This window comes from Pseudorca crassidens, chromosome 2, assembly GCF_039906515.1.
Source record: "Pseudorca crassidens isolate mPseCra1 chromosome 2, mPseCra1.hap1, whole genome shotgun sequence".
Classification (NCBI taxonomy): Eukaryota; Metazoa; Chordata; class Mammalia; order Artiodactyla; family Delphinidae; genus Pseudorca; species Pseudorca crassidens.
Genome location: NC_090297.1, coordinates 114793915 through 114820218, shown reverse-complemented (window position 1 = coordinate 114820218; position 26304 = coordinate 114793915). Strand labels below are relative to the sequence as shown.

General features: G+C 39.8%; 1 pseudogene; it reads left to right on the top strand.

The window, feature by feature from the left end:
- The first annotated feature begins 24671 nt into the window (after nucleotides 1-24671).
- On the top strand, nucleotides 24672-25770 carry LOC137209226 (olfactory receptor 10J3-like; annotated as a pseudogene).
- Nucleotides 25771-26304: the final 534 nt, after the last annotated feature.

The window sequence follows — 26304 nt, the reverse complement described above, 5'->3', positions numbered from 1 at the left end:
TCCTTTAAGAAGCAGAAGCAAAGCAGACTCAGAAATGTTCACCTTGTTTTCAAGAAGGAGAAGGTGAATCTTAACCAAGCACCATCCTCTCTCCACTGCTGTTTGAATGATGGAAGTCAGCTGACACTTCACAGCACTCACTCATGTATATTGTAAACTATGCTACATCTTCATCTTCCCTAAACTAGAAGGCAGATTTACAGCCTTACTCAACTTTGTGAGTAGGCATACACCTACTCTGCAGAGGTAAACAATTATACCAGGGAAGATGCAGCAAATTCAGGTGTCCCTCATCTAAAGCAAAAGCAGACCCTGAATATAAAGAACAGAGTTACAATAAAGATATATCATTTTGTTGAAGGATAGCTCTCAGTCCAATTCATGTAATATTTCACATTTTGGTCCCTTTAGACAGTAAGCTCCTGTAGGGTATATTTAAATTATATTTTGATTTCCTTATGCATATTCAGAAAAAGGCTTTTTGCATAAAGTAAATCACATCAGTGAGGAAGGTTAGCAGGCATGGAGACCTCCTTCAAGTTTATAAAAAATTATTTAAGAGAAGTTGGCAACCAGCTGTTAATCATTTACATGAAGAATGCTAAAAAAAAAAGAGTAAAGCTGCAACAGAATATATTTCCCAATAGGAAAAATAATTTGACACTAAAATATGTGGCTAAAGACGTTTATCTTTTGGGAGGCCTCTGGGCATAAACTAGGCAGCGGTCCAGCCATGGGTGGTATGGCACCTCTTCTGTGAAATAAAAAAAATGTGTGTTAGAGCTTTTAATTGTTCTAGTGATGGCCATGGGTGCTGCTAGCCATTAATGGTGCTAAATGTCCTGCAATACATGTGACGATCCCGCCCAAGGATGAACTGTCCTATTCGAAATACCAGCAGGGCTACTAGAAAGCCTGGGCTAGAGTGTTGTCTGATCTGGTTGAAGTCTGTCTTGAGGTAGAAGAATGGCTGCTATAACCTGGTTAGTATCCTCCACCCTGGGAAGCCTGTAATTCTTCCAAGAAAATCAAAGGTAGGAAGAGCAAACACAACCTTATGAAGTCCTACTCCAGCTGTGACGAGCTGTTATACTACAATAAGTTAAAGTCAGTCCAGGAGCAGTAAGCCCCATTTCAGCTCCTTTTCTAAAGAACAGTTACCTGTGACTGCGTAGTGCTGAGGCACAACAGGAGAGCTGGGCTGGAGGAGGCCGAGGAGTGAAGATGAAAGTGTTGTCCTCCCTTGGCCACAGCATGCAGGCCAGGGAGGGAAGAGCGAGGTAACCAAAAGGGCCTATGACGGGCTGAGGCTGAAGGGGCAGCAGATAAATACACTCTAGTGGGAATGTGGTTAGGCTTGGGAGCTGCAGGCCTCCTTGACAGCCCTTCTGTGTGGAGAAGTCTTCAAAGCCAGAGAAGGAGCTCCCCCAGGAGCAGCCAGTGGGGCTCCTGGAGGTGACTCCCTGTAGACAGACATCCTGAGGGCTTGGAAGATACAGACAGCAGGTACCTGGGGAACTCATTATGTGTAGTGCTCATTTACCCAGTCCCAGGGTTGGCATTTGGGGAGCCTGGGGCAAGTTTTTGCTTCACATAGAATCAGCATTAGAGGAAGCTGGTTTATTTAGTTCCCTATACTTGTTTGAATAAAAGCATTGTGGCTGAGCAGTTAGCTCAGTTGGTTAGAGTGTGGGGTTAATAATAAAATAATGAATAAGCACATTGTGGGGTTTTTTGCATATGTGCCTTGGAAATCCATAGTTTACACATCTCAGCAGCTCAAGCTTGGAACCACATCATCTTGGATCTCAGGAAGTTTAGGCCCTTTTTCCTACAGGCAGGATCTCTTACAGACAGTTTAGGAATCTGGTTCTCTCTTTGGAATTAAAGTAGTCAAATATGGTCATGGTTCTGCAGAGGGCAGTTCACGCTGCCTGTCTTTCTGCCCCTGTGACATTCAGAATTGGAAGGACATTGTCTTTAGATCCAAGCATCCTCTCTTGGGGGTTAGAAAACAGAGATGAGCCTCTGAACACCGTGCTCTTTATTCAAAATTACCTCCTCTTCTCCATTTGGCAAACTTCTACTAGTCTGTCAAGACCCAGCTTCAGAATTTACTTTCCGCTGAAGACTTTCCATGCGTTACTTTATTGCTTCTGTAGCATTTTCTTCCTTTAACATGCGGTGCTTATCTGCGCCCATTCATTCTTCAAGCACTAAGCATAAGCCAGGCCCTGTGCTCGTTGCTGGGCATACAGAAATGAATGAGATGCTTCATCAACCTTTGAGGAGCTCACTGTTTGGTTACAGGTGGTAAACAACTTAAATAAACTGAAATAAATGCCACGAGTAAGTGGGACAGGAAAGAGATGGTCCTTGATTAGACTCAGGTTGATTACAGAAAAAATGGAGTAGGTAAATAAGACCAAGTTACAAAATGTTTGAGAATATTTAGACACTATCATTTTTAAGGGCCTCTCAAATGATTTCACTTATCCCTCCTGTTAATGGGCTTCACAGTCCCTTAGCAACTAACCTCTAAAGGACCAGCAGCCCTCACCACTAGCTGCCCTCCACCCTCTTCTTGTTTATCTGGTGATTTTTCTTCCATGCTGGTAAAAAAGATACTCAACACTGGAATTTGATAGATTGATCTGGTAGCAGTAGAAGATGGATTTGAGGTTGGTGAGAAGAGGCAGGGTGGTTGCTGACACAACAGTCAGACCAGAAATAATTGGGATTGATCTAGAGAGGGTGACAGTGGCCCATATAAGAGGGACAGATGGAACAGACATATGAGGTGAATCAATGGGGCTTGTAACTAAATCAATGTGTAGATCAAGGGAGATGAAAGAACCAATCATTTCATAAACTACTCCTATCAGGTTCATTCATGCCAACTCCCCCGATTATTCACAAATATGCATAGCTTCCTGTTATAACAGGTAAATCAAACAAATGATCTATATATTAATGTTCCATCATTAGATATGATTGGTGACTAGGGGATCTCAATAGGAAAGGAGTGGAGTTGGGCAAAATAGCTCAGTGCTTTATGATGCCATTGCTTTGGGACAAATTAAGAAGATTTTGGAAATGGGGCAGTGGGTAGATGGTATAAAAATGTGGTGCCAGGGGAAAAAGAGGTTTTTAGCTCCAGAGTCAACCAATATTTATTGAACACTTTCACAAGTTTTTGTCTCACTTAATCCTCCAAATGACCCTATGAAGTCAGTGGTACTATTTTCATTTTACAGATGAGAAATTATGAGGAATTTATTACTCCACCAACAGTAAGTCTATTGAAATTTGGTACTAGATGGAAATGAACATGTGAAGTGACTATAGAAACAAAGCTGGCAAAACAGCCAAGAGAACCTGCTATACACTGCTTTATTTGTGGACCATTTATTCTAGTTCATTCATGGCATTCACAGTAGTTTAGGATCCCAGGTCTAACCCTCCTTTAGGATCGTCAATGGGACTCTTCCAGAGCCATGAATAGGACTCACAACAGGGTTAACTGAGGCCAGCATTGTTCCTGAATGTCTTGGTCAGCTTTGGCTGCTATAACAAAATATCATAGACTGTGTAGCTTAAACGGCAGACATTTATCTCTCATTTCTGGAGACTGGGAATCCAAGATCAAGGTGCTGGAAGATTTGGTTCCTGGTGAGAGTTTTCTCTCTGGATTGCAGATGGCTGCCATTTTTCTGTGTCCTCTTATGGTGGGGTTGGGGGGAGAGAGAGAGAGAGAGACCTCTGACATCTCTTGTTAAAGGGCTCTAATCCTATCAGGAGGACCCCACCCTCATGACCTCATCTAAACCTAATTACTTCCCACAGGTTCCATCCCCAAATACCATCACATTAGAGTTTAGGGCTTCAACATAGGAGTTGTGCAGGTTGTGGGGGGGCGGGGTGTGGGTGGACACACAATTCAATCCATAGCACTGAAGTTATATCTACTCTAATACTATCCCTGTCACCTGGAGCTGGGGTCTCCAAATTTTTTGGATGTGAAAACTCCTTTTTTAATTTCAAAATATTTCATGACTCTCCAGCTTGATGATGGTGGATAATAATAGTTGTACTATTTGTTCCAATTGATAGAAAAAAAAAAAATCCTGAAAAGAGAACTACGAATTTAGTAATTCATGCTTTCACATGAATTATGATACATTCAAAAATAGCTGCACATGTCTTTGTAAGTATTTATACACCCTGCATATGAAAGCTGATGCACACATGAATCCTGGAACTCACTGCAGTGTCTCTGAGGCAACAAGGAGAGAAGTGGGAATGATGGTCTGAGTAGTTGGTTAGACCAATAAGTGGGTAGGGCATAGGTGAAGGGAATCTGGGGTAGGAATGCAGAGAGGCAGCTGAAAGTTTATTGACACATGGCAAATGTGTCCAGGAAGTCATTCTGGAAGACCCTGGAGAATAGTTAGGTTCCTTTTACTGGAATGTGGGATCAAAGACTATAGGAGAAGCCCATTTTCAAAGTCAGGGCCTCCTGGGAAGAGGGAACTCATTCTATGAATGAGAACTTGTTAAAACTGCTGTTATAACTGTCACCTTGGAGTGGTGACAATGTGGGGGACAGAGTGGTGGAGCTAACAGCTATCCTGCTTCCTGCTGCCAGGAGACATCATGTCCATAACAGTTTTGACTCCTCACAATAACCTTGGGAGGTTGATATTGTCAGCCTCACTGTGCAGATAGGACACAAAGGCCAGGGAGGTTAAGTGACCATCCTTAGGACACATGCTTATAATGGTGGACCTAGGATAGGAACACATGCTACTCTGGCCCCAAAGCCTGTGCTCCATCTACAATATCGCACTGCTTAAGCATCTCCTATTTCAGGCTGTCAATGCTTTGAAGGGGGTCAGGGACAATAATAAATGTGGGTAGGAGGATGGGTACAGAGGTTAATGTTCTAGTGGTCCTGAGCCCTAACATTTTCCAGTGGCCTTTGGCCCACTGTAGATTTCCTTTTATCTTTGGAGCTGTGCTGAGTGGAGAAAGGATGCACTAAGATATTTGAGAAGAAAACATATTACACTACATAATTTCTGAACTTCCAGACTAATTTCCAAGACCCAATGACATTCAAATAGGATTTGAGATATGTGTAAATTTGCAGTGTATAGAACTCCTTTTTCTCCTAGTCTTTAATTAATATAAAGGAGAAATCTGGTTCATATAATCATCATTAGCTTATAATGCAGCTGCAGACCCTGGGGTGAATTGCCTGTTTTAAATCTTGATTTTGCCACGTACTAGCTGTATGACCTTGAGGAATTTACTTAATCTTTTCAGGTCTCAGCTTTCTCATCTGTAAAGTAAGTTTAATAAAATACTTACCTCATAGACTTACAGTGAGGATTAAATGAGTAAAGTGCTTAAATTCATGCCTGCTATCCAGGAAGTAGTCAATACATGTACCAAAAGGGGACATCACCAAGGGTGACAAACAACCTGGAAGTAATGAAATAATAAAAAGAAAAGAGGGAGAAGAACTCTCTGCTGATGCTAATTGTGTTTTAGCTGCCCATAGAGTCTTCATTTATTCTTTCCTTCCTTTCTTCTTTGTTTTAATAATTATTGAGCAGCTACTATGTATCTGGTACCATTCTAAGTGCAACAGATGCAGAGAGGACACTCGGGGAGTGGAGCCTGAGTGATAGATATAGGTGTCTCATGGTTCAAATTAAATTCAAGATAGCTAATGTCTAGAATAGGCTGTGAGAGGAGATACCACCTTTTCTTTTTCCTTTTTTTCTTTAGATTTTTTTTTTTTTGATGTGGACCATCTTTAAAGTCTTTATTGAATTTGTTACAGTATTGCTTCTGTTTTATGTTTTGTTTTTTTGGCTGCAAAGCATGTGGGATCTTAGCTCCCTGACCAGGGATTGAACCCACACCCCCTGCACCACCAGGGAAGTCCCACCTTTTCTTTTTTTAATTAATTATTATTTTTTTAGTTGAGGAGATTCTAGTGTGTGGACCCAGGGCATTCTATGATCCAGAACCAGCTCTTTCTTTTCAGCCCTGCTTCCTTCCTATGTTCTCCAAATACCACTTGTTCTAATACCTGAGTCTCCCTCCTTCTGTGTGAAATGTCGTTTCTGCTTCTATTTTCTAGTCTGTAAACAATAAAGAGACTGAAACTTATTAAGGGTTTGAATTACCAGTAACTGTAAGAAAGCAGTGATAAAAACAACAAAATATTAAAGTTTATAAAAATCTCTGGCTTTAACCCCAGTGTAAGTGGAGGGAAGCTTAATTTTTTTTTCTCACTTCATTTGTCTCCATTGGCTCATCTATAATATAGAGAGGATAATATCTACTCATAGTGTTCCTATGGAGATTATATGAGTTACTGTATGTAAATAGCCAAGCACAGCTCTTGATACATAATAGGCAAACAGTACATTACATTTCTGCTTCCCTCCCTTCATCTGTCCTCCCCATCCCCACTATGCATAACTCTGGGTTCTACTTGTATGTTAAGCCCACCCCCAAAGCACATATACCTTTATTCTCTCTCTCTCTCTCATGTTCCTGGATGGGTCTTGTCATTAATTTCTCCAATCTCTGTTGATTGGAAAGCCCAGGCCTCACTTTCTACCTCCTCTCCAACTCTAGATTCTCAAATGTGTGGGGATGGGGGTAGAGGTGGTCTGGTTTCAAACCCCAGCTCTTCTTACTTCACATGTGACCTTACAAATATCTCCTCCTCTGTTTAGGCTTCGGTTTCTTCACCCGTAAGATGAAGACAGTACTAATGTCTACCTCAGGGGACTGATGCATGGGAAGGGTTGCATGGGAAGATGCCAGTAAGGCATTTAGCAGAGGGCCTGGTATAGAGCGTGCCATCAATAAGTGGTAACTGTTGATAAAGATGAGCATAGATTTCAAAATATGAGTGTTGCTGGTCATTGTTTTATCTTCACTTCTCCTCCCCCAGGCCTGATGTCAAGACTAGAAGGTGGCTGGTCTCCATCTAGCTAACACTGTGGGGCAGCTTGCAGATTAGAGGATGCTTTTCTGTCTTTTGGAGATGTGAGGAGAAGGAAGTAGCGGGGGAATGAAACACAATATTCAAGCAGAGGAGAGAATCCCAAGGACAAGGAGGAGGATCTGCATGTGGGTTGGAATGGAAAAGCCACTCCCAGTGCAGCAATTCTGCAAGCGTGCCTTTGTGCAGGATCCCGGCCTTGAACTCCTACACTCACGAACACAATATTTCAGCCAGCCAGCCGGCTGTTTACTGACACTCACCTTTCTGCCCTCTGCTTGATATCTGGGGCAGTAAGGTGGGCACTTCTGTGTTCAGGGGATATACTTTTTCTAGTACAGAGGGGGAAAATTAGGTTCACTCAACCAGATTCAGATGTTCCATTTCTCTCCTCCAGGCCCCACCAGCCAGGAGTGTGATAGACGGTGTGGGGATGGGACTGCATATCCCCAATCCCTCTGGCTCATTCAGTGCAAAGAATATATTTTGAGCTAAATTCACCAATTAAGCCCTTTGAAAGTTCTGCCTGAGATTTTCTAAGACTAATGCTCAGATACCACTTCCTGAGTGATTTTTCAGTATTTATATAATGCTTTTTATTCCCCAAGTTTTGTGACACAGCCATACATTCATCTTTCTACTTGGCAATATTCCTAGGAAAGAAAAGAAAAAGAAAAGGTGATATTCCATGAGGCAAGGGTCATAAAGCCACATCAAGTCAGACAAGAATCATGCTTCATTGAGTCATAAAATGTGACTTACATCTCACCAGGCAGTGCTGAGGCTCTCTCAGTCTTCAGGAGAGCAAAGTCTTGAGAGTGTATAACCAGGACTGCCAGGACTCCCGCTGTGTGTGGCAGACACGGCTCCCAGAGAATCTTCTGGAAGGGAGGGCTAGAAGAAAAACTTAGAGCCCACCAAGGTCTGTTAGTTAATTTCTCTCTCTGATTGGCCAGATCTGGGAGTAACAAACAGACAGAAAGCAACACTGCATTCTCCTATGCCTCCCCAAAGCCCTGTTCCTTTAATTTGGATTGCAGTCTGTCAGAGAGAACCATTCTCCTGTGCCCCAGGACTCTGGGGTCCCTCTCCCCAAAGCCACAGTGACTGTACCCAAGGCAACAGTAGCAAGATCCAAACACCACGATGTCTGGGGATCTCATTAGAAAAGGGGTTCATCAACCTACTCACATAGGTAGTATGTAGGTGTCAGGGAGAAAGAAATTTTCCTCTGCCCTTTCAGGTTCTTCTGGCTGGTCTAAGAATTAAATTGACATGAGACAGATTAACATGAGAAAATCAAACAAAAGTTTAATGACGTGTACATGGGAGAGGGCCAGGAAAACTGAGTAACTTTCCAAAGTGTCCAAAGACCTCACTTTAAACACCATCTTCAACTAACAGAAGAGGATGTTGCCGGTAGTGATTTGGGGATTCAAAGGGGAGAAAGGCAATTCACATGCAGAGAGAAAAGCAAAAGTTTAGTAAATAAATGTTTGCTGGGCCTGCAAAGACAATGGGACACAGAAAGGAATTTTAATAAACAGACTTTCCTAGGTTCCTCACTGTCTACCACACCTACTTCATATTATAGTTATCTATGGTGATGGCTCCTTTCCTGGAACAAGTCCTCCATCTGTGTTCTTTTAGTCAGTTAGGGGGAAAGTCAAAGGTTCTTCCTGAGTCTTTTGGGACTTAATTGTTTCAGCTCAAAATAATCTACATGCCAAAGAGACATTTTGGGGTGGCAAGTTTTGCTCCCCTACATAGATGATCTAGGGTTTCCACAGGAACAAAGCTGTTTCATCAGGACATGGTCCTGCTCTGCTCAGTGGATGGAGGATGAATAGGAGCTCTTGCCTCATGACCATCATTGTAGAAAGTGTCTACAATCTTGTGGAACCCAACCATGTTTAAAGGTGCAGCTTCACTAGACAAGCCACTCACACACTAGGGCCTCTGTACCCTAAGGGCCGAAGGATCTGTCTCTGAGGTCCCTTCCAATTTGAATGTTCTGGGAACTGTGACTCATTCATTCACTGATTCCTTCAACAAATACTCATTGTGTGATTCTCACATGGAAGGTACGTGGAATGTAGCAGAATGGGGACATGGCATCTGTACTATATACCAGTCCTGCAGATTTTGCCCAGCAGACTCCAAGGCATCACTGCGTATTGCATAGGAAAAGCTGAGAACCTTCTCCTTGAGGAAGATGAGAAGGAAGACCCACATTGGAGTCCTTCCTGCACCTGCCCTCTTTCTCTTTCCCAGCATTTAGGCGTTGAGCAGGCCCAGCCTTGTCTGCCTTTCATAATGCAAACCCAAGATGGGCCTTTCCAAAGGTTGAAGGAGAATCATATCAAATATACCAGGTTCCACTGGGACTTGGGCTCTTCAGTAATCCCTAGTTCTGGTACCCAGTTTATGCCTTTCTCTTAGAGACCCCCAAAGTAGGGAAGGTTCCTTTCCTAAAAACCAGTGTACTGAGAAATGAATACTTGAAAGCAAGGCAATTTATTGTGGTGTCTTTGATAAGCTAAGTAAACTGAGAGAGACTGATAAGCATGAAATAGTTGCTAGGCATTTGGTTCAGTTCCACATAGTCTCTTTCAAGGCCCTCAAACATTTACCCAAGAGCAACTGCAAATACTTAGGCTCATAAGCCATTGAGATCCAGAGACTTACAGCTAAGAAATAGATATGTAGTATATTTATCACTGCTTGGGAATGGCCAGTGCATAGCCTCATTTGAACTGTTTAAAATCCTTTACGGAGCAGCTAAAGGAAGGCTTAAAGCTGGGCAGCAGGTCTTAGCAAGACCTTAAAATAATCATTAAATCTTGGGCCTTATTAGTCAATGTCCATTCTTCACAGTTTTTCTGGTAGCTCTGTTTAAATATTTATCTCTGAAATTAGAAATGTAATGGAGTCTAAACCCATGAGGAAGGAAAGGAAACCCTGATATTGAAATTATGAACTGAGAAATGACTTTTAAAAAATATATGATTCTTATTGTACATTTACCTGAAAAAGACTGAAAAAACTCTGGAGTGGATGGAGGTTCGGAGGGTTTTCTTTTCTGAAAAAGGAGTGAGTGCATCATCGGTATGTTTGGGAAGTTTTGTCTTTTCCATTCTGATTTCTTTAATATCTCTTCTTTTGGCTTATTGCATTTAGTTATGAACTACAATACAGGATTGAATAAAGGCAGTTACAGAGGCATTTTTGTCATTTTCCAAATTTAAATGCTTCTCATGTTTTGGTCACCATTAAATGTGATGCTTGCTATAGATCTCAGATACCCTTTATCACATGAAGGAAGTTCCCTTCTATTCCTGGTTTGTTTGCAGGTTTGTCACTAATAGTCTTTTCAATGGTCTAGTTCCTTTTCTGTATCCATTGATATAATTATATGCTTTTTATTCTTTAATTGGTTAGGGTGGTGAATTACATTAATAGATTTTTCTGATGTTGACTCATTCATATGTTTTAAAGGAAAACGCTGCTTGGCCTTTTTATACACTATTGAATTCAAGTTGCTATTTTTTCATTCATTCATTATTAGTCGATAATTATCATTTCCTACTTTATCTATTTTTTGTACCAGAGGTTTGCAATTAGCAACCTCTTTAAATGCTGGGGAACTTTCACCCCTTTTCTATCCTCTGAGCCTGGTGTCTTTTTTTGTTGTTGCTTGCTTGCTTTTTGAGAGAATAGGTTTTCACTACAATCATTTCCACTTTTTAGGGTTATTAGTCTAGTAAATTTTCCATTTCTTCTTGGTATAATTATGGTAATTTATATCTTCTTCTGAATTTGCCCATTTTACATTCTTTTTCAAATAGATCAATGTAAAGTTTTTCAAGGTATGCTTTTATAATTGTTTTGCTCATCTGTATCTGCCCTTTTATCTTTTTTTCCTACCTGATTTTGTTTATTATATCTCTCTGATTTATCATAGTTGCTAGAGCTTATATTTTTAAATTAATCTTTCCAAGGTCCAAATTTTTTAGAAAGTTTCTAGTATTTTATATTGCTTTAGTATTTTAATTAATTTTATTTCATTATTATTTGTTTCTACTTTCTTTGGATTTATTTTGTTATTCTTTTTTAAGCTTTTTGAATTAAAATATTTATTTTTCCTCTTGCTTTACATTAAATATTATAAGGCTATAAATTTCTTTCAGAGAACAGCTTCAGATTTACCTTGTTCATTTTGATGTGTAGTGCTGTTGTAAGTTGTATTATATAAATTTTCATTTTTATTTTTTCTTTAATTCACAGTTTATTTAGATGTTTATGTTAAGATAATACACTTAATACAAAAGAGCTCAGATCCTGGAGTTGGGGTGCTTGGGTTTGTGTCCCATCTGCCACTTGCTATATGTGACCTTGGGCAAGTCGCTCAGCCCCTCTGTGCCTCAATTTCCTTATTTGTAAAATGTGAAGTATAATAGTATTGACCTCAAACAATTGTTGTGAAGCTTGAATGGGTAAATATTTGAAAGTTCTTAGAGTAATGGCTGGCATATAGTAAGTGCTATTAAGTGTTTATAAAATAAATCTTCAGTACTATGAGGAGGGGTAATAGAAGGTTTGGCTACTTTTTTGGATTGATTTCTTTATTGCATTATGGTCCATGAATAGTATTTGTATATCATTGTTTCTGAATTTGTTGAGGCATCCTTTGGGGTCAAAACATTCTCTGGATGAAGGTTAGAGTTTTAGGTTAGGCTTGTTACTTGTCATAACTTTTTTAGTCCTGTTAACCCATTGATTATTTTATTAGTCCAAAAGACATGTGTTAATATCTCCTACTATGATTGGTGTTTGTTTGTCAGTTTCTCTTGGTAGTTTTATTGGGTTTTGCACAATACATTTTGAAGCTATGCCGTTAGGATCTTACAAATTCAGGAATGGAATACCTTCCTGGTGAACTGTTTTGTTTACCAATATTATATGTCTCTTAGCGGTTTTCACTTAGAAAGATATTTGTCTGATATTCATAATGTTACATCAACTTTCTTTTTTTTTTTTTTTTTGCGGTACGTGGGCCTCTCACTGTTGTGGCCTCTCCCGTTGCGGAGCACAGGCTCCGGACACGCAGGCTCAGTGGCCATGGCTCACGGGCCTAGCCGCTCCGCAGCATGTGGGATCTTCCCGGACCGGGGCACGAACCCGTTTCCCCTGCATCGGCAGGCGGACTCTCAACCACTGTGCCACCAGGGAAGCCTACATCAATTTTCTTTTTGTCAGCATTTTTCTGGATAACGTTTCAACCCCTTCATTTTCAACCTGTGACATTTTTTTTTTTAAAGGGGAAAGTGGATCCTTTCTTTTATTCAATTTATTTTTAAATTTTATTTATTTATTTTTGTCTGTATTGGGTCTTCGTTGCTGCACGCAGGCTTTCTCTAGTTGCGGCGAGTGGGGGCTACTCTTCATTGTGGTGCACAAGCTTCTCATTGTGGTGGCTTCTCTCGTTGTGGAGCGCGGGCTCTAGGTGCACAAGCTTCAGTAGTTGTGGTGCACGGGCTTAGTTGCTCCGAGGCATGTGAGATCCTCCCTGACCAGGATTTGAACCCGTGTCCCCTGCATCGGCAGGCGGATTCTTAACAACTGTGCCACCAGAGAAGTCCCTGTGACATATTATATTAATAGTATAGTGTAGATTATTAAAATTCAGTCTGAGAGCCTCTGTGTTTCGATTGATTAGCTTAATTCATTCACACTTATTATAATTAGAGTAGTTGTTAAATATTACTGCCATCTTATTTTATATTTTCCATGTGCTAAGATTTCTTAATCTCTATTTGTTTCTTAACAAATCTTTTTGTTTGATTAATTTCTTTGTTCCATTTTTCTGGTTAGAAAGTTATATATACATCATTTCTATTTATCCAAGAGTTAACCTTAATTTTTACAATTTAATTTTATTTTTGTAGAATTAAATGCAGAATTAAAAGGTAGAATTAAAAATACAAAATAGTACTACATTATTAAAACGTTTTCTCTATCCACCCATGATTCTTGCTTCTTAGAAGCACCTACTTTCAACTCTTTTACCTGTGTCTCATGTTATTTGCCTCCACATTTCTGCTATATTGTATATAAAATGCATATAATGGTATTTAATTCTTAAATTTTAGGCATTATCTCTTCCTAGTTCATTTATAACACCATCATTTGTACACATGAACACAAACCTATGCACATACTTCTCCTCTTGTCATCCTCCCAGTAAAAATTAAGTCTATTTTCAAAATATACATTATGATAATATGCATCTATTACTCACAACTGAGCCATGCAGCATACTCTAAGTGAACATCTCTTCCAGTGCAATCTTTGTTTTTCTAACTAAGTTTTAGTAATTGAGTCTGTGAATGAAAAATGTTGCCTGCCATATCAGTAAACAAAGGGTGTCGCAACCATCAAGCTATCACATTACAGGCTACCCCCAAGGGTGATCCCTGAGGGAACCTAGAATGGAAACAGGATGCCCACTGCCAAGCCCTCAGCCACTGTAGCCACACACACCTCCCTTCCCCCTTTTCCACCAACCTGACTGTGCACCCTGAGGGGACTCAGGATAGGAAAGAACAGGATCCTGGCCCTATATGGCTAGGGTACATATCAAAGAAATGATTTCAGTGAGCCCAGACTCTTGCATCTTCCCATATATAGTAAGGTGCTAAATTCCTTAACTTGAGCTATCTGGTTTTCTTTAGTTAACAGTAATCTTTTGAAGTGCTGACTACCTGGTCTTTGTTGCAAAAACTCCTGTATATCCTGGCTCCTCCCTTACTTCTTTGGAATAGTCCCTCAGAGCTATCTGAGAGGCTGTGTCCCAGTCTTAAGTTCTCAGTATTGTCTGCCAGATAAAACATAATTCTCAACTTTTAGGTTGTGCACTTTTTTCAGTTGACAGGTCCATTTAGTTGTTTAGTTTTCAAGTAGCTGTAATTAATCCAGCCTCAAATTTTCCACCAGAACAGTAAAACCTTCTTCCATAGTTACAGTCAAACATATCAGGTAATATTCCCAAGTCACTTTTATCTGACTGTCTATCTGTCCATCTATCTAGTTAGTTGGCCTCCTAGTTAGTTTCTTTTTGTCTTAAGATCATCTCTTTCCATCTCCAATCCAGCTCTTGAGTTGCTCTGTAGGACAGCTGCAGGGCTATAATCCTGGAGCTTTCCTTCACCAGTATTCCTCCCACTTCAATAATTCCTCCCAGATTTATTAAAGTATAATTGACAAAAACTGTATATATTTAAAGTGTTACTGTGTGATGATTTGATACACATTTACATTGCTAATGATTACCACAATCAAGTGTATTAACACATCCATCACCTCATATAGCTACCTTTTTTTGTGTGTATGTGGTAAGAACACAAGATCTAATATCTTAGCAAATTTCAAGTATTCAATACAGCATTATTAACTATAGTCATCATACTGTACATTAGGTCTCCAGAACTTATTTATCTTATAACTGAAAGTTTGTACCCTGTGACCAACATCCCCCCATTTTCTCCCAGCCCCTGGCAACCATCATTCTACTCTCTGCTTTTGTGAGTCCAACTTTTTTTGGATTCCACATGTAAGTGAGATCACACAGTATTTATATTTCTGTGTTTGGCTTATTTCACATAGTATAATATCCTCCAGGTTCATTCATGTTGTTGTAAGTACCAGAATATCCTCCTTTTGTATGGCTAAATAATATTCCATTGGGTGTATATATATGAATGTGTATATACATATGTATATAATATCTCCCACATCTTTATTCATTCATCAGTTAATGGATGCTTAGATTGTTTCCATGTCTTAACTATTATGAATAATGCTGCAATGAACATAGGAGTGCAGATATCTCTTTGACATACTGATTTCACTTCCTTTGGATACATTTCCAGAACTAGGATTGCTGGATCATAAGGTAGTTCTATTTCCAATTTTTTAAGGAACCTCCATACTACTTTTCACAGTGACTGTAAACAATTTACATTCCCACCAACAGTGCACAAAGATTCCCTTTTTTTTCCATCCTTGCCAGATTTAGTTATTTCTTGTATTTTTGATAATGGCTATTCCAAGAGATGGGAGATGATAACTCATTGTGTTTTTAATTTGCATTTCCCTGATGATTAGGTGTTGAGCACCTTTTCATACACTTGGCCAGCAGCATCCTGAGATTCCCTGATCTCTTGCCTATGTCAGTTTCCCTGTATCCTGGAGCACCTCTTCAATAACTTCCTGAGAACAACAATATGGGATATACATTTCTTGAAATATTACTTCTTTGAAAATATCTTTATTCACATAGGTTGTGAATCATTTGCTTAATATATTAACGTAGCTTAGAAATAATTATCCTTTACAATATTGAAGGCATTGCTTCATTGTTTTCTAACTTCTAGTGTGGTTGTTAAAAAGTCTAATTTCAGGGCTTTCCTGGTGGCGCAGTGGTTGGGAGTCCACCTGCCGATGCAGGGGACACGGGTTCGTGCCCCGGTCCAGGAGGATCCCACATGCCACGGAGCGGCTGGGCCCGTGGGCCATGGCCGCTGAGCCTGTGCGTCCGGAGCCTGTGCTCCGCAACGGGAGAGGCCACGGCAGTGAGAGGCCCATGTACCGCAAAAAAAAAAAAAAAAAAGTCTAATTTCATTTGAATTATCATTCCTTATAATATGATTTTTTTCCCTCTCTTTCTCTTTTTGGAAAATTTTAGCACTTTTTTACCCCTAGATTTTTGGTATTACAAGATGATACTCTTTGACATATATACTCTTATTTGTTTTTCCACTATGCTAGTCACTCAACCTGGAAGTTGATGATCTTTAATATTTTGAAATATTCTTTTCATTGATGTTGTCTCTCTTCCATTTTCTCTATTTACTTGTTCTGAAACTGGTATTTGTTGGACATTAAACCTCTTCTACTGATCCTCACATTTTGTTTTCTTTCTCTTTCATTACCTAACTTTTTTCTTCTTTTTAATACACTTTCTGGAAGACTTTTTCAACATTCTCTTTTTAAATTTACTAATAGAATAAATTGTCTTTAACAAACATTTTTGTTATAGAAACATTTTTTGTTTCATGAATGCACTCTATTCTCTCATCTCTTTGAGAATATTAAATACATATAAATACACATGCATCTATATTTAAATTTTTCTCTCTTCTCTATGCTTTGTGTCTCTTTTCCCCAGTATTCATGTTTTTTTCTGTTTGCTCCATCATGGTCTTTCATGTTAGAAACCACCTTGATTTTTCATTTGTATCTAGGAGAGAAGCTCTAACAAACCAGTTGGAAGTTCTATGTATATGTCTGTGTATATAGGACAATAAAGTGACAAATCATTTTTCACTGGGAAGTACCCATGTCAATATCTATAGATGTATTCTCTTGGGATTCTTTATTTCCCCAGGGAGGATTACTGTAATGTTCTTTCTGGTGGCTACACACCTTGTTGCCACAATTCTGGCAGACCACGGGGGAGAAGGAGCCTGAGGGGAAGTCTTTCTGCTTGCTGTATGGACGTTTTCTTCTTCCCCTATTTTCTACACAGCATTTTTCTTTAGTTCTGCAAATACCTCTGGAAAGTGTGAATTTCCAGTATTTTACCTGAATGTGGGAGGGGCACTGACATTGCTATGCAGAGTGGAGAAGGAACCCCCATTTTACATATTCTGGAAGAGCCACATTTAGAGAATTAAGAAAGTTGGAATGAAGTCATTGTCGAGAACTCTGAAGGATCTGAGATTTACCTTCCTTCCAAGCTTACAAGTGAGCCTGCCATAGTTCCATGGATGCAGGTAAAAGATGCAAGACACCTTGGACTGAAGCAAAAGACATTATTACTCACAGCAAGAGTATTGACATTTGCACCAGTTCTCCAAGTCCCAATTCTTACAGGGGAACACAAAGAGAGCCAGGAAATACCTGAACAGGCAGTGAGTTGCGTTAGAAAAGTGGAACTCTAAGCTTAGGGAACCTGAATCTGAGATAATATAAGTATGCCTGCCTACTCTATGCTCCAGAGAGAGACACTCTATCTTCCAAGGCTGTTCACTATAAAAGTACACTTGAAATAATAATCTGGAACAAAGGCAGTCAGTGTGTCTGCTCACAAGACATGTAGAAATGCAAGAGACCCAAGGAGAACTGTCAGAGTTCAAATATGCACAGCAAAGTCTAAAAGGGAAGGACGACGTGTTGTGTGTGACAGTGGGTGGGCGTAAATGTTGGCTTCTATAATAAAGTGTAGAAATATTGAGCATCACCTATGGAGGAAAAGCAGTGTGGCTTTTATAAGGGGACTGTATCCTTTAAGAGGCTAGATGGACCATTTGCTGTATAAATAAGAGAAATAATATACTTTTAGTTCAAAAATTGGAAGGGCTCTCTCTCTAACATTTGAGCCATTAAAATGAAGAAGCTTTATCATGGTTATATTAGAGGTGGGTAATAAAGGTCAAGATTAATGGTTATTTATCTTCATAGAAATGTATATACTTCTCAAAGGTGTGAAGATATAAAGTCAAATGAAAATAAATGGCAGGAATTTCTTTGCAGCTGTCAGGAAGAGGCAGGTAAATTTCAGTGAGAAAATGAAACATAATGCATTAGAAGAGGAGAGCATAGAGTATGATTAAAGCACAAAGTGCTCTGAGTTATTAATTTTAAAAAAAGTATAATTTGAAGTTACTGTGGGCTATTCCTCAGTATGCAGGGCTAAATGATTTTTTTTTTTAAAGATGGATTTAATTAGCGAGCATTAAAAACAAAAGCAAGAACCCTCACACAAATCCTTGGTTCACCTTCATGCAGTGCAGGTGACTCCCCATCCATGCTACTTGAGAAGGTTCAGAGAAGAGCTGGTAAATGCCCTCGTGAGAGTGGCAAGGGCTCCTGTGTGCAAGTAGCCTGATAAGACAGAGACTCTGAAGTCTGCAGTGGTAGAAGCAGAGAAGGGATGTGATTTTACTTCAATACATTATGAATAATGTGAACAGAGCTAATACAGTTTCATTCAACTGACACAATATTAGGAAGTACACAATGACGTATTTAGTTCAATCAAATTCAACCTTTGTATTTTGGAAAATCCCATACACCAACGCACTCTTCAGCTTCAGGGACTCAGCTGGGTTTCTCTTTCTTCCTCACAGGAGGCCCCAAGGACTCAGTCTCTTTAAAGCTGCTATGAACCACAGAGCCTAGACCCATTCAGAACCACACTTGTTTCCTAAAAGTGACATGATTGTCTCTAATAATGATAAAAATCATGGCCAACATTTTCTGAGATCTTACTTTGTGTCTGTCATTTTGCTCAATGCTTTATGCATTAACCTATTGGAGCCTCACAATGTTCTTCTGAGTTAAGAACTAGTATTGTATAGATAAGGAAAGTATGTTACAGAGAGGATCAGACCTTGCCTAAGGTGAAATAAAATTCAATCGTAGGAACCTATGACTTCAGAGCCTCTGTACTTAACTGTAGTGATTCTCTTGCTGCTTCATCTGTATCTTTATAAATGCTGGTCCCTCTAACTAGATGTCCGCAGTGACACATGCATCATTCACCTTTTCCTTACTGTCTTGGATAATACCTCCTTGATAGTATACTCTGGCCCTACTGCTGAGTTAGATGCCCCTCCTTTATGTTTCCATACCATCTTATACTAATCTCCATCATAGCACTCATTACTCTGTACTGTCATTCCCATTTACCCTTCTCCTCTAATGATGTTCTGAGTTCCTTAACATCAGGGATTCTTTCCAATGAATTATTCAGTCAATAAATATTTATTGAGAAACAAGTATGTTGTAGCCATTGAATCCATAGATCTTAGTACATAGTAGAGGGATCAGAAATATTTGATGGACAAATAAATGAATCAATACTCTTCTTTGGGATTCCTCTCCCCTTAAGATCAATTGTGGATTTTTTTTCACTAATCTCACAGAAAAATATAGGAGTTAATTGCATAACCACATTGAATAAAATATAAAACTAATTGCATTCATGCAAGCTTCCTGTAATTATTGCCTTTTATCTTTAGCTTCCAATTCCCACTCTGAACTGATCACTGCGAGTCTTCCTGGTTAAGCACTTCATGCTTAAGGATCTCTGCTGGTGGGAAGCCTCAAACCTTGTATATACTTAGAGTTGACTTATATAACATTTACTAGGTGCCAGACACTTTTCTAACCACTTTGCAAAAATCAACAAGTTAGTCCTCACAACAACTCTCTGAAGACCAAGCCGTTTTAGAGATAAAGAAACCAAGACACAAAGAAGTTAAGTAACTTGCCTATGGTTACATTGTTAGGAATTGGAGGAAAGAGGATTCAGTCCTGGGCAGTGTGAATCTAGAGTCCATGCTTTTAATCACTGGGCCCTATTGCCTCTCATTACTCTCTATTTCCTCTAGAGCCATAACGATGGGCAATTACATTTTGACATATTGTTTGTGGGAGATCATTTGGTAAAAATTTTGTAGAGAAGAACAATACTCTATTAAATACTCTTTAAAGTTTAGGATGCTCATGATCTTTAACTTTGCATTTTCACTTCCTGGTGTTCACTTATGTGTGAAATGGCATGTTTATAGAGTTTTCTATTTCAGAATTGTTTACAGTGGCAACAGCTAGAAAAAAAAAGGACCAAAACATTCATCAGTAATAAACTTGGTTAACAAAAATGACATATCTATAAAGTAGAAAGTTACACCACCATTGAAAAATAATCAGATAATTATTTAAGTGCTCTACAGAAGGACATCTCAGATATTGTTAAATATAGTGGGGAAAGTATTAACGTGTATGTAAACACATATGTGCTTTTATATTAGCTAGTATATGCAAGGCACCTCTATATTTATATACTATATATTGCCTGGAAGGAATATAGGGTGGAGGGGTAAAGGGAGGAAGTGTGCTTACTGACTATGTTAACGTGACTTTGCTATTTAGTTGTTTTCATAATACAACTTTACTCTTCCATTACCTTCATCAGCATGGCATTACTATTCCAAAACATTCTTGCCCAGGAAGACAAAATTTGTATTTAACTTTATTGTTCTTCTTAGGAACCTCTACCAAAAACTTATGTCAATGAGCATCAAACTGTTTGGATTTTTAATAAATAGTATCAAATGACTGTTAATGCTCCAAGGAAATTGAAACTCTAATCTCAAAAGTATTACTTTGTTGAGTCTATCAGTCCTAAATTATTAAATCATGATCCTTACCCAATCCTAATACAGTCCATGAATTGAAAGACTGACGTACACCATACTCTGAAACTTTGTCAATAGCCTAACTTTGCACTTCCTTCTAACTTTGCACTAATACTTTGTCAAGGTGGTATTCTCCCTTATCAAAGTAAGAATAATCTCAGCCTTGTTTATCAGTAGGTTATTGGGGTAGTATTTTCAAGGAACCAGCATCCTAAAAGCAACAGGAAGGAAACTGAAAGAAGAATAATATTTAACTATAAACCTGTTTTACTTTTGGATTGCTGTTCAATGTCTGTGTATTACTTGTTCAACAAAAGAATTGGAAGAAAGGAAGGAGGAAAGAATGAAAGAAAGAAACTAAGGTATTGGATGGGAACACTTCAAGAGAGAATATAAATGAAAAATCCCAGACCTCAGTCCTTTGTCATTTCAATATGTAGAGGCAAAGTAGGAGCAACCAACAGAGAAACAGCATCTATGATACAACTGAGCTAAAAAAAAAAAAAGTTCCAAATGCTTTAAAAATCTTAGATTGAAGCAGAGTCATTTGTAGAAGAAAGGGAGAGAGGAGGACTGTAATTTATGTTTGTGGTTGTGATTAAATTTCATGAATTCTAGAACACCTTAGACTCAAGGGGCAAGTAAACTTTAATGTCTCCATATTAAGTTCATTGTTTCTTAAGTAACTGAGTCATTCTTTGGAGGGGAGGAAAGATTCTGGCTGCACCAATTCAGGTAAGCAAGACAGAGAGTAGAGTTAACTTGCCACACTGGCATGCCATTTCTTCCTCAATAAATCCAGTGGTCTGGGTCCTGTCTGGAGAGAAAGTGCTGTGCAGAAGGAGAAAAGAGCTGGAATTGAAGTTGGAGATCCAGCACAGACTGCTTTCTTATAAGAAAAGACGTTTGCTTGTATCTTCCTTCCTCAGTTTCCACTGTGGGTTCAGTGGCCACCCCCCGCTTCCAAATTTGATGAGAAACATTAGTCTATCCATCCAAGAAAGACAAGACACAAAGAGAGCCACATGTGGAAACATTATAGTCAAATTGTTAAATGCCAAAGACAAAGAGAAAATCATGAAATCAAGAAGAGATAAACAACTCATCACATACAAGGGCCCCAAAATAAGATGAACAGCTGACTTTTCTTCAGATAGTAGAGTCCAGAGTCAATAAAACACATCTAAATTGCTGGGGGGAAAATCCTGTACATCAGTAATTCTTTTTTTTTCCCCCAAGTTTTCTTTTAAAGGAAATGTTTAAAGTACCCAACCTTAAAAAGTGACTTCAGGAAAAGAAATGCAAGTAACTGTGGATCTGAAGAATGTCTGTAGGGAATGATCTATAGCTTCCTCTTAAATACAATCTGAAGCTTTCAATGCATGATGCCCAAGGTCAAGAATTCTATATTTAGCAAAACTATTATTCAAAAATGAAGGTGAAGTAAAGACATTTCCAGGTAATCAAAGACTTGAGAGTATTTGTTGATAGCAGACCTGCCTTACAAGAGTACAAGAGGAAGTTTTACAGGCTGAAAGGAAGTAACACTCGACAACAATTGGAGCCCATACAAAAAATATAAATAGTACCAATTATAGTAATTACATAAAGCATAAATGTATGCTCTTATTTAGATTAAATTTGGATATCAAAAGTGATCATTTATCTTTCCCTTCCTACCCCAGCACTGGCTCCCATGATGGTTTCATGCATGAATCTCTGTTCCAGTAAACCATGACTCCTTATATTTGCCTGTCTCTGCAATCTTAGGGGCAGTAGTTTTCCCTGTGTCCTCACCTTTCTTATGGATTCAAGAACTGTTGATTTTTCAGCCTGTTCAGGCTTTCACTTTCTTTCATTAAGATAGAATGGTGTGTTCCACGCTCCTCACATGTGGAACCAGGAACCAGAATTCCCAATCAGATTTTTTTTTTTGTCAAAAAAATTCTTTCAAAATAAATCCCCTTTCAAGCATCCAAGTTGAATTAATTCTAGATTTAGTTAACTGTATGTGTTATTATAGTTTATTTCAGTTTATGGTGTACACTGAACATCTTAAGTTTGAATTTTATGCTGTAAACCATATTTTGACCTCATAGAAATCTCAAGAACTGGAATCAGTGGGCATCAATTTAAAGGGCTATATACTTATAATATTAACAATAGGCTGAGGTTATAAGAACTTTTTTTTTGAAATTTGTACTTGAAGCTCACTTTTATGCTGGCCCTAGTTGTGTCAGACGACACATCACCAGTCACCTGAAACCTTGACACCAGTGACTTTATTTACAATATTTCTGTCTGGAAATTTTGCAAAACTACTTGAGAAGAGATTTTAATATCCTTCCAATAATCCTGGAAAAGAGCTTTATTATCTACAATTATGTCAAGGCATTCTTGACATCTTTACTTTTTTTTTTTGCGGTACGCGGGCCTCTCACTGTTGTGGCCTCTCCTGTTGCGGAGCACAGGCTCCTGACGTGCAGGCTCAGCGGCCATGGCTCATGGGCCCAGCCGCTCCACGGCATGTGGGATCTTGCCGGACCGGGGCATGAACCCGTGTCCCCTGCATTGGCAGGTGGACTGTCAACCACTGCGCCACCAGGGAAGCCCCGACATCTTTACTTTTAAGTGTTACAGACTCTGATTAGAGTTGGTCATTGAGATCAACTAATTTTAACATTTGCTGATCTCACTATCATGTTTGAAGTAAGCTCTAAAGGCATAGCTTTACCAGATGATCACCATGGTGAGATGAGAAACACAGAGGCAATGTCTTCTTCTGGCTAATGCTATCCTGAAAATGGTAGAAATAATGAAGATATAAGAGTCAAAAGGACAATTGCAAAGGTAGTAGTCAGAAGACTGTCAGTGGCAGAATCAGTGATTGAACTAGCAGAAACCAGGTCCAACATGACTTAGACATAACACCTGCCTGTGAAAAGGTATTACCCCATTACTGCTATGGGTTGGTGATAAGAAAGCAAAGAAGATGATGATCTGTGTTTCACAGTTCTCCAAGATTCAGATACTGATTCTTGCCTACAAGACTTGAAAGCAAAATGAGATAATGCCCGTGCTGAACATCTTTGAAGGAAACAGGACACTAAAAAAGAAACACAGGGAGAATGTGAAAGTGATAGCTAGTAAAGATTATAGTCCCAATGATGACCTTATCAGCCACTGTTATGAAGTATAGGCTTAGGGGCAGAAAAAAAACACTCTTGAAAAATAACTCACTCACCTCTATGTATACCATTTCATTGAAAAATTTTACAATAAGAAGAGATTTAGAGAAAGTCAACATTATTTATTAACACCAGGTACTGTTCTTTTTCTCTAGGGAGTATACTCTATAGATCAAGAAAGAGACATGTCAAAATTTACTTCAAAGGAGCATTGACCTCCATGTCTGGAAATGTGGGTAGTAGGGTAGCCTGAATGGCCCTCCCAAAGCCTGGCCAAGTACTAGTCATCTTCTCTACACAAAGAAGCAGGAAAGGAGAGCCCAGGACTCAGAATACTGTTCTGGCACACTCCCGGGGCACATACTTTGTGTTGGCAGTCACATTGACAGAGACGAATGGATCAATCCCAGATATTCATCATCCTTCCCTGTGTTGCTGCCTCCTCATTGTGTCATCAAAGGCCCAGATCAAGGATGAGTACAGAAGTGTTGAAGTGCCAGGCTCACTCAACCCCTGCGTCTTCTTTGACCTGAACCCACCTCCTTAATGGTCAAGTAAGGTAGTTGTTTTCATAATTCTGCTGTTCATCTTATGTTGAAATTTTCCCTCCCTCCAACCCCTGTCCTAAATTTAGTAAATCATGAAAAACTTCTTAATTTGTTCTCAAGAATGGTGAGCCTTTGGCCAGTGGAAGAGCACTGATGTTCCCCTGAGCCTCAGACATTATTCAATAGTGCTGCTCAGAGTACTGTGTAATCTGTTGTATAGTTAGAACCTCACCTCTCCCTTTCCTTTGTCCAGTTCATTCAGATCCAGATCTTCCTGAGAGTTTAGGCCAAACTCTACTACTGTTACTGAGATCCTCTTTAAAGATTTCTCCAGTTTTGGGTGGTAGCACCGCCTTGTTCTCTTTTTTCGTCCTTTTGACTTTGTACCTGCTGACTCTCTCTGGCAGTGTCATCATTGTGACTATCATTTGCTTGGGTTGTCACCTCCATACTCTGTTGTACTCCTTCCTGAGCATGCTGTTCATCTCTGAGACCTGCTACACTCTGGTCCCTACATTCTGTCTGGCCTCCTGAGCCCATTGCCATTGAAGACTATGACATCTAGCTCTTGAATGCATGAGCTATTTCATGTATGTAACCAACAACTGTTTCCTGTTCATGGCCATGCAGTATGAACACCATGTGGCCATCTGCAGCCCCACTATGGAATTCAGTCATTGTATTAGAGTTTTCCAGAGAAACAGAACCAAGAGAATATATATTGATATATGTAAGAGATTTATTATAGGGATTGGCTCATGTGGTCATGGAGGCCAAGAAGTCCCACAGTGTGCCCTCTGAAAGGTGAATAGCCAGGAAGTCTGGTGGTATCATTTAGTCTGAGTCTGAGGGCCTGAGGATCAGGGGGCAAATGGTATAAATCCCAGTCTCAGTCTGAAAGCCTGAGAACCAGGAACGCTGATGTCTGAGGGCAGGAGAAGATGGATGTCTCAGCTCAAGCAGAGACAATTTGCCCTTCCTCTGCCTTTTGATTCTATTCAGGCTCTCAACAGATTGGATCATGCCTGCCCACATTGGTGAGGGTGATCTTCTTTACTCAGTCTACTGATTTAAATGCTAATCTCTTCTGGAGACACCTTCACAGACATACCCAGAATCAATATTTTACCAACTAAATCTCTAGACATCCTTAGCCCAGTTAAGTTGACACACCATCACAGTCACCCTAGGTAAGAGGCCTATGCCAGTTGGCATCTGGGTCACTGGGAACTGGCCTGGACATGACACTGTACAGGTAACATCTGTGTTTGGCCTGCCCTTCTGTGATACCTTGGTCATCTCTCACTTCTTTTGTGATGTGAGGTACCTGCGGGAGCTGGCCTGCACAGACAGACATCACTGTCAGTGAGATCATCAAGTTGTCATCAGTGTCTGTGACTTTGTTTTACTCGTGGGCCTGGTCTCCATCTCCTACGTTGTCATCTTCTGCACCATATTTAAGATTGCTTCATAATCTTAAGATTGCCTTGGAATCTTAAGGCCTTTGCCTTTAAGAGTCAGTAGAAGGCTTTTGCCACCTGTACCCCCCACCTCACAGTGATCATCATCCACTATGGCTGTGCCTCCATCATTTACCTGAAGCCTAAGTCCCAGAGTTCCCTGGGGCAGGACAGACCCATCTCAGTGACCTACACCATCCTCACTACCTGGTGGACCTTGTCATGTACAACCTAGGGAACAAGGAGGTCAAAGCTGCTCTTCACACAGCCACGGTTTAGATACTACTCAGGGACTTCCCTGGTGGTCCAGTGGTAAAGAACCCGCCTTACAATGCAGGGGACATGGGTTTGATCCCTGGTCAGGGAACTAAGATCCCACATGCGGCAGGGCAACTAAGCCCGCGTGCCACAAACTACAGAGCCCACGTGCTCTGGACCCTGCGTGCTGCAACTAGAGAGAGAAAACCCGCATGCCACAACTAGAGAGAAGCCTGTGTGCCACAAAGAAAGATCCCATATTCCTCAATGAAGATCCTGTGTGCTGCAACTAAGAACTGATGCAGCCAAAAATAAATAAAATAAATAATAATTTTATTTTTAAAGATACTACTCAACCCTCAGTGCATCAGACTATGACAGCTTCTCTTCATGTACTCACTCTTCCAAAGTGTTTACGGTCAGGAACACCCTCCACTACACCAGGTGCCTCCGTGGGTTCTGCTCCTGCAATGGCATCTCAGGAGACAGCTCCTCTCAGACTGCCAGTCACATTCCCATGAATAGCATAGGGAGGACAGCTGCTGGTCTATAGGG